The sequence below is a fragment of the Stegodyphus dumicola genome, chromosome 9 (genome assembly GCF_044657685.1).
Source record: "Stegodyphus dumicola isolate Sdum_Otavi_A_Nest chromosome 9, ASM4465768v1".
Lineage (NCBI taxonomy): Eukaryota > Metazoa > Arthropoda > Arachnida > Araneae > Eresidae > Stegodyphus > Stegodyphus dumicola.
In genome coordinates this window covers 182,917,632-182,927,280 of record NC_140776.1, presented here as the reverse complement: position 1 = coordinate 182,927,280, position 9,649 = coordinate 182,917,632, and the positions used below count along the sequence as shown (strand labels likewise).

At 35.9% G+C, this 9,649-nt stretch overlaps 1 protein-coding gene across 1 annotated transcript in view; it reads left to right on the top strand.

The window, feature by feature from the left end:
• Window positions 1-844: 844 nt before the first annotated feature.
• LOC118187135 (hormone receptor 4-like) overlaps window positions 845-9,649 on the top strand; it is a 310,713-nt gene continuing 301,908 nt past the window's right edge. Inside the window, exon 1 of the mRNA XM_085824437.1 lies at window positions 845-983. The gene's annotated coding sequence lies outside the window, so the exon portion shown is untranslated. The remainder of the gene's footprint in view (window positions 984-9,649) is intronic.

Below are 9,649 nucleotides of genomic sequence, written 5' to 3'. Positions count from 1 at the left end.
ATGTTCTACCGAAGTAAAGTACTGCGACTTTACATAATTACTGAGTAAGCTATTCATACGAATTGAATCAATTCTTGCATTTAAACTTGTATTCCATAAGATTTCATTTAAGATTTAACTTGAAATTAATGTAATTAATTACTGAGAGAATTAAATTTTTGTAGCGTAGTTTACGTGAGATGAGATCACTTGGGGTCACGTGGTATGAACCGGTGAATCAGAATGGTGAACTATGAGATCATCGTAAGTTTTTATATTAATGTCCTTTTGCAAAAAATATTGCCTTTATTTTTTTGTCTTTTTACAAAAATTTAAATGATATTAAAATGTTTATGCCTTCAAAATAAAAAATTCTTAGAACTAACATTTGTTAACATTTTTTTATGTGTATACTGTGTGTTTGTCGCCAATAAAACCTGCTTGGCGAGATTTGCGCCGGCGAACGAAAAATTACCGATAATTACATGCGATTCCGTACGATTTTGATGTTAAGTGGATGTTGTTATTTTCTAGAGGGGTGTTCAGTACCGATATGCTGTCAAAATTATTAGTTACTCTTAATCTAGAAGAGTTGGTGACAATGAGGAGTACACTATATTTATTTCGCCAGTAGATGTAAAAGAAATACGCTTCTCTGACGTATGTCTCTAAATTAAATTTGAAAGTTGTGTGAGTACAGTGCACTCAACGCACGTGCAAATTCGGAAAAAAAAAAAAAAACATTAAGAGACGGGTTTGTCGCAGACGTCAACACAAATGCTGGCGAGCCCCCCTCGCTTTGTTTCTTAGCGAAGAAAAATAATAGTGACACAGTTTTGCATCTGCTTGTCTCGTTAGCCGTGGCGCCCTCTATTGTCCGTCTAGGCAAACAGGGGAGTCATTGTCCGCTTAGTTTCAACACAGAGATAGCAACGATTTATTTAGGAAATGCTGCGTTCCCGGAAGTTGAGCGGTACAATTGTCGGGATAACTTCCCGGTTCCGGTAAGTCCCCTCTGCTTTCCTTTTTATTTGCGTTTCGTTAACGTCATTTTATTTTACCAGTTTGAAAGAACAAAGAAAAATATTTACATGTTTTTCGTCTCAGGTAATAGAAAACTAGAGCAACGGTGAAAGTGCGTCGTTAGGATTCATCTTCGGCGAAAAAGATGTGATATTTATTCTAATAAAAACTTGATGTATAAGAAATAAACAAAGAAATGTTTTGAGTTTCGAATTTAGAAATTGAAAAACTTTTTTTTACTTTCCCATCGAGCTATTTCACAGCCGTTACGAGAATGTAATCTGTATCCGTTATTCTTCGAATTTTGTTTAGAAGTCAGAATGCTAATATTAATTTCACTTCTAACGTCATTTGTAATTCAATGATAAGAAAACTTCGATAGTTAAATATTGTATTTTGTATCACTAATTCTGCATATTCTTCTACCTACGCAGCACTTATGGTTTATTTCTTACAACGCAACTTTAGAATAACGGGTTACTGCGCATTTGCCGCGCTTTTTTTCTACCGGCCTTCATCATTTCTGGCTAGCTGCGTTTACTGCGTCAAGAATTTTAAATTAAAATGAGAAATTCGTTTTAATTTAAATTAATGCAGGGAAATTTGAATCATTTTGGTGCACCTGTTTTAGATCGTATGCTTTCACAAATTAAAATTTATTTATTTCACACTTTTGTTTTCTTATATGATTTATTGCTGCATGTAAATTTTAATGTGCATAAATACAATTTGGAAACCAACGTAAACCATGCAAATTAATTATTCTGTTTGAGTAAGCTTTGTGTTCGAATATAAACAAATGAAGTAAGTACTTTCTCCTTCTGGTAAATTAGCATTTTGCATCGTTCGTTATATGCTAAATATATATTTAATGTTCATTTTGTACTTGCCTTTGCTAGTAAAGAATGTTAAACAATTATTAAAGAATGGAATATTTAATGTATGAACGATCTTGGGAAAGTGCTTTGGAAATATGAAAATGCATTCGAAAGGAAAAAGAGTTCTTTTAATTTCCCCTTGCTTACTCTTCTTTCCCCCCACCCTTTTATAAGTGTATGCATGTGTAAAGAAAATTAATTGAGCAAAGCAATGTTTGCATTTTAGTTCTTATTAATAATTTTCGAATTTCTTTTAACGAAAAAGAATCATAAATGAGCTTTTTTCTAATAAAATAAAATACATTGCCATTTATCTAGATTTTAATATGCTTAATAGTTATTTAGGAAAATGTTTCTGCAGTGGCTAAAATGTGATATCTAATTTGTTTTAATAATATCGACGCTTATTAAGAGGAATAACAGTAACATGCATTACATTAAGAGTTTCTTTTTTTTTTTTTTTTTGACACTCGAAAAAGTATCATCTAATTCATATATTAATTTATGTGTGATCCGTCTCTTTAGATACTCAATCTATAATTATTACAAAAGCAGAGATATTGTAAATATTTTTGTTTGGATGGTCTAGAGTTATCAACATACTTTTATGATTTATTGCTTTTTTTTTCTTTCTTAGAGCGTAAGAATCATTAATTAAAGAGCAAATTTATGGTCGCTTCTCATATCTTTGCAGCGTCCTGACTCAGGACACTTTAAAAATCGGCAGAGTTTTACTAAAAAACGACACTTAACATCAAGGAAGCCTTTTTGCAAAATTTATATTCAAAATTAGCCTGCTTCATCTGTATAAGTGACTTAAATACAGTATTATCAATACTATCTAAATGAAGAGCTATTAGAATTCGGTGCAGTAAAAACATGCCTGATATTTATTAATTTTGCCTTTTGTGTTGCAGTCTAAAAATTAAATCTTATCTTAAGCCATTTCGGCATTCACATATTATTAGTAGAATAAGCACAGTCTTTTTTGCGTTTTCGGTTGGTAAGAGAAGATACACAATAAAACATCAAACATACTGTGAATTAAATCTTTGTCTACTACATGAAAGTCAATTTAAATCGCTATCTTGCACGGAATAATAAAAAAAAGGGTTTTTTTTTTTTTCAAAGCACATACTGTTTTCTTGTAATTAAAACCCATTGGCGGCAAAAGTTCTTCCCTGGACTTTTTGAGCTAGAATGGCAACGATGAAGCCTATTCAAACAGTGCCATAGGCGAAGACGACTGACTTTGAAATCTGCAAAATATTGTCATCGTGGAGGTTCGGCCTCTTAACCCTTTCTGGCACGCTACCTTTTAAAGTTGGAGTTTTGATTTAAAAGAACGGTAGGCAGTCTAATTAGACCTAGAGGAGTACGCAAGTAAAATTTTGTGAAGATAGCACTTATCGTTTTAATTCTGTGGATGTGCCCAAAGTGGACACACTGATTGAATAGAGCTTCGAAAAGAGTGTTGAAACGAGCATTGTTGTCAAGGTACTGGCCGATGAGATGCCGAGAAACAAAGAATACAGACTCTCAGTTGTCCTAGATTATCGGTGAGCCCGGTGTGGGAACACCAAGTCACCTAAAACACCTAGGGCACCTAAACACCTAGGGCACCTTTACACACCTAAAAAATAACATAGAAATTTCTTTTCAAACAATTCCTTTTATAACCTAAAAAAATCTGGAAGATTTCTTTGAAAAATGAGGGTCTTAAAAAACTAAACAGGACTAAAATATATAGACTGGTTTGTGTTGAGCTGCAATCTACTATAAATAAAGAAGGTTCCGAATAACCTATAAATCCTTTTTCATTCAATTTTTCTTCGCGTACAGAAGGAAATTTTTAGGTGTGTCCGGACCCGACACACTGTGCCGCAAAGAGTTAAACCAGACCTCAATTTTGAACAATTCAGCAAGGATGGAGGACAATGAAACATGTGTGCATTTATCAATTCTGTATCCGGAGCCAGATTTAGACTTGATAACACCCTAAGCTATTTGAGATATGGGAACCTTTATAAGTCTGTTATAATATATTTTAATACTATTTATATTATATTTTAATCTTTTGGGGAGGCCTAAGCTATAGCTTGTGTAGCTTATACGTAAATACAGCTCTTTTTGTGTCCGGACAGTTACCACAGTTTCTGTAGGTCTTCCTACCCACTCTGTCCATCATCTAAAAGTCCCGAATTCAGAGAATGAAGTGACTCCCTTTATTAGATACGCTATCAAGAACATCCATCTCCGAAAAAATCATAATTATAATGAACTTCTTGTTCACAAGAGGCACTGAGCTATGCAGTACAACCTAGAATAATATAACAAAGCTATTCTTAAAACATAGTATGCAAGCAGACCTGGAGCTGCCATCCATAGTATGTAAGTGTGAAAGGCACCAATTGTAAAAACACCAATGAGAGAAAAAGAAAGGCACTGGCCGCGGTCTGGTAAAATACAAAGCATTGCAAGCAATGCCTGGCAGGATCCTGTGGGGTGTAATTTATCTGGATATCTAGTGTGGCTGGACAATACCCACATTGCTAATGGTTAAACAATGGGTGTCCACCACATTTCTTCATATCCATATCCATATCCATACCCACTCTGCCAATTTTCAGGTCCCTGTGATGTTCTTTCAGGTTCCCTGTTCTAAGCGTGACTATGGTTTTAGTTTTAAGTCGGTCTCCATTGATGTTGTCAAACTAGTGCTTTATTGGAATTGAATGTTCCTTCAATCTGTTTCTAGTCATGGCATTTGCGTCCGGAGGCATCATGGCATTTGCGTCCATTTACGCTATTATTATTGTTGAGATTTCGATCCTCTTTTACCAGTTTATTTGTGTTCTCGTTACCTGTGATGTTGACATGCGCCGGAACCATTGGAAAATGCAGCTCTTATCTAACTTTAGAATCTCGTTTAGAGGAAATTGGATCCCGTTGGTGATCAGGGAGCTTCCATCCAGGATTGTTTTGTAGTGAGTCACAGAACGCAACGAAGTCTTTTTGCTTGCTCAAAAATAGGAGAGGATCTATGTCAATCATTAGGCCCCTCATCATATATGCTTTCTCGGCATGAGCTGCAGCTGCAAGAAGAAACTTAAAAAACTGCAAAGTTTTCAAGAGTTCCTTTGGAAGACCACATCCTTTTATAATGTTATAAATATGCTTTTGCGTAAAACTTTAAAAACTTACGAGCTTTATGAATATGCTAATCACATTAACGCAAATTTCTCAACTTCCCACTTCCGCTATTGTTGATTATGCCGAGGATTTCAACTATGAAATTCTTGAAGATGACACTGTCTTAAGACTTAATTCTACCTCTTCAGAGCAACTGACTTTATTCCGAATTGCCTTATCCTTTTCCATCCGCTGTGCATACAAATTTTTATGGGTTTTTTCTGTGATGTTTTGTATCGTGTATGCTAATAAAGACAGTGTTACTTTTATTTTTTTATTTTCAGAGTTAGATTTCCCTATGGAATCTTTTGAATGGTTATGTGCAAGTGCATTTTACTGAATGTATGAAGTTCGTTCATACTAAAATATTAAAATACTAATCTGCATCAGTGTTCATAAAAATATGGGTTAAAATATTGAAGGAGAATAAAGATAACACAATTTTGTTACTTTTACCGTAATTCTTTTAACAATGATAATTTGGAGCTGTAAAATATATAGAAACTCAGCTATGCCTCTTTGTCGAAAAACATTCAAGAAATTGGCTAAAAATGGTACTGAGCTCATATTTTCTTGTTTATATATATAATGTATAAATAAATAAATAAATAAACTTTATAAGAGGCAAAAATAAAAAAAGAAATTTTTTAAACCCGTCCTGCGCTATAGCTGCAGGATTGAAGTAAAATAAACTCAAAAGCATCTAAAATTAAAAGTAAATTGGAGTCTAGCATGTAATTTTCATTGTGATACTGAATATTACTACAGTTTTTCCGACTAAACTGCGGAGATTTACTTCACTATCATTCAGAAACTTATTTCTTATCTACACTCATGTCCATAAATTAAGGATAATTCGCAGTCACGCGGAAATCGAACTCTAAAATAAATATATCACCTGTAAAATCACTCCGCACATCTTCAAGAATCATATGCAAATTTCAAGAAGTAACAGATGACACCGATGGTACGTCACAATGACGAGAGTGTAAGAGAGTTATATATAAGGAATACAGGCAAAGAAGTAAAATTGTTCGCAGGCGCTTTATAAACATTTTAGTGGAATAACCGAATAGTTATGACACAAAGGACGCATTTGGATGATTTTTTACGTGGTAGAATTATCGGCCGTCTGGAATGTGGGCGTACCCAACTGGAAGTATCAGACGAACTTGGAATTGCCCAGAGTGTCATCTCCAGGCTTTGGCAACGATTCCAAGATGATGGTAATGTGAGTAGACGTTACAGCACAGGTCGCCCCAGAGTTACAACGCCGAATGAGGACCGGTATTTGGCAGTTACTGCCAAAAGAAACAGGCGGAGCACAGCCTCAGACCTGTCTCGTCAGCTCTCTTCAGCCACTGGTACGACAATTTCAAGGCAGATCGTGTACAGACGCTTAGGGCAGATTGGTCTATATGCTCGTAAACCTGTCAGATGCGTTCCACTTACTGCAACTCACCGTCGCCAGCGGTTAGCCTGGAGTAGAGAGCATGCATTGTGGACACCGCAACAGTGGGCTTGTGTGATGTTTTCCGACGAGTCCAGGTTTAGCTTGCAGTCTGATTCTCGCCTGACTTTCATACGAAGAGCTCCAGGTACCCGTTACCACCAAAAAAACATCATTGAACGACACCGTTACGGTGGTGCAGGAGTGCTCGTTTGGAGTGGAATTATTCTGGGTTCCAGAACTGACCTGCATGTTCAAATTAGAACCATGACAAGCCAAATCTATCGGGACGTCATTTTGGAACAACATGTACGTTTGTTTCGGGGCGCCATGGGCGCATAGTTTGCGTTTATAGATGACAACGCCCGTCCTCACCGTGCAAACATCGTAAGCGAATGTCTTCAATCGGAGGATATCACCCGTATGGACTTGTCAGCATTCTCACCGGACTTCAATCCAGTAGAGCATGTGTGGGACATGCTTGGCCGACGAGTTGCAGCCCGTCAACTTCCTCTTACATGTCTACCGAAACTTCGGAGAGTATTGCTTTTTGAGTGGTGTAATATCCCCCAAGATCAGATCGATAATTTGATACTCAGCATGCCTAGGCGTTGTACGGACTGTATTGCATCGTCTGGGAGACAAACAATATATTAACAATCATACCAACCATGTAATATTGGTTTTTTATAAATAGTTTTTTTTTTTGTAATTTGCTCCAGGGAGAAAAAATCGCTAATTTTTTTAATAATATCAAACATATAGCATCTTTTTTTGCTCTTTACCTTTTGTTGAATAAATAAGCTTTACAAATAAGTCAAATTTGTTTTGCTTCTAACTTTTCCTTTGCCCGATTTTGCATTATCACTATTTTATGGAGATGAGTGTAGATTCAGCAAAGCGAGCATATATATTCACTTCGAAATCTTGTGGTGTGTTTATTATGCCATCCAAAACAAAACTGTTTGCGGGCAGTTAATAATAAATTAGTTTATAAAGCAGTCATCTGCTAACAACCATACTTCAGTTATTGTTGTCGTATCTACGATGAAGCCTGTTCAAATACTCCCATGGCCGAAGATGACGGACTTGGCAATCTGAAATATTATCATCGTGGAGGTTCGGTCTCTTAAACCACACCTCAATTTTGAACAATCCAGCAAGGATGGCCGGACAATCAAAAATGTGTCAATTCTGTGTCCATAGCCAGATTTAGACTTAGGCCCTAAGCTGTTTGAGATATGGGGCATTTTATAAGTCTGTTATAATATCATTTAATACTGTTTTACTTTTAAGTCGGTCTCCATTGATGTTATGGAGCTGGTGCTTTATTGGAATTGAAAATTCCTTCAATCTGTATCTAGCCGTGGCATTTGCGCATTGTTGAGATTTCGATCCTCTTTGACCAGTTTATCTACGTTCTCGTCACCTGTGATGGTGATATGCGTCGAAACCATTGGAGAATGCAGTCCTTATCTAATTTTAGAATCTCGTTTAGACGAAATTGGATCCCGTTGGTGATCAGGGAGCTTCCATCCAGGATTGTTTGTAGGAACACAATGAGTCTTTTGCTAGCTCAAATATGGGAGAGGATTTATGCATGTCAAGTGCCTCCGCTATTGCCAGAAGCACGCAAGTGAAGTTATAGATTATGACTCCAGCACCAATTTCTAATTCTGTTACATTTTGATTTAACCCCATTTTGCATTAATGCAGTATTTTGAGCTGTTTGAAAATATTTTAGATTTTAGTTCCCAACTAATTGCTTGGAATTGACATTAGAGCAGTGTACAGTACCAACCGTCTTTTAGAAACATTACATCATCATTGAGCAACAACAAGACGTTGTATTTTTGTTTTCTTCCTTTTTTGTTGTGTTTTTGTTTTCTTCCAACAACGAGACGTTGTGTTTTTGTTTTGATTTGTTAGTAATTTTATCGAGGGGCAGAGGGCAGAATTCGTGGAACAATCCCAAGACAAATCGCAACGTTTCACAAAATTCTCGCAGCCGAAGATTTGTATTAATGTTTCTGAAAACGTCTACCAGATACGGCCGTTATCAGAAAAAGTTAGCATTTAATAAGCATCATATCATATGAACTTTTATATTTCTAACTACATTTTTAAACCAATCGAATTTTAACAAAGTGATACACATTGGTATTCGAGGTTAAGATTCGCATTTAAACGCATACCATTTTGTTATATTATAATGTGCATGCGCAGATTCCGTTCCTTAATATACAGACTGTTTATATTGTAAGGTTATTATGATTTTGCATATGTTAGTTATTTAAGGATTTAGATTTTTACTATCACTTCTCCATTCCGCTTCTCTATCAGAAAGGAAAACAGTTTGAAAGCGTTTAAGTTGAGGTTTTTGGACTGTAAGACAGAACGCGTTTCTGCCTCTCGAGGCTACATTGCTAGGTTTCTGCTAGCTCTGATAAGATTGTGTTATTCGGCTTTGCGTTATAGCTGCCATCATTTAAATTGTTACGCCAGTGAGAGGTTTGAGCCTACTTCGCCTTAAATCAATTGCCTAGTCATTGACTACTAAGTTTGAATTTGACTGTTACTTTAAGTTACATCGCCACAAGTGGTGGTTGATTTGTAGGCACGAGGTTTGTATTTTATGTTCAAGTTGTGATTTAATAAAAACATTGTTTTAAAACCTTTCCAAGTCTCTGTAGTTCTTTCTAGATAAAGCGATAATTCGCTTAACGTTATACAGTCGTTAGGTTTTCCGATGCTGGACACAAGAAAAATGAGCAATTCCCTCGCCAGAACTCGAACCTGGACCTCTCGAATACGCCCCGAGTGTGCTACGGTCACACCACGAAGGCATAGAGAAGGAGGAAGAAAATACCTTATAAGGACTGTTAGGAGTTAGGAATTGCTTTATGCTACCAAAGAACGAATTGCTTTATGCTACCAAAGAACACTAAACTCTATAATATTTATTTCAGCAAACCAGAATATTACAATTTTGTTCACTATCGCATTTTTCAGGTCAACTCTTCTCTTCTTTGCTTGCTGACTTGACCATATTAAAGAATAACATTTAGAATATGTGAAAAAAAAAAAAAAAAAAAAAAATTCTGTGACCTGCTTCTCCGCTAGAACT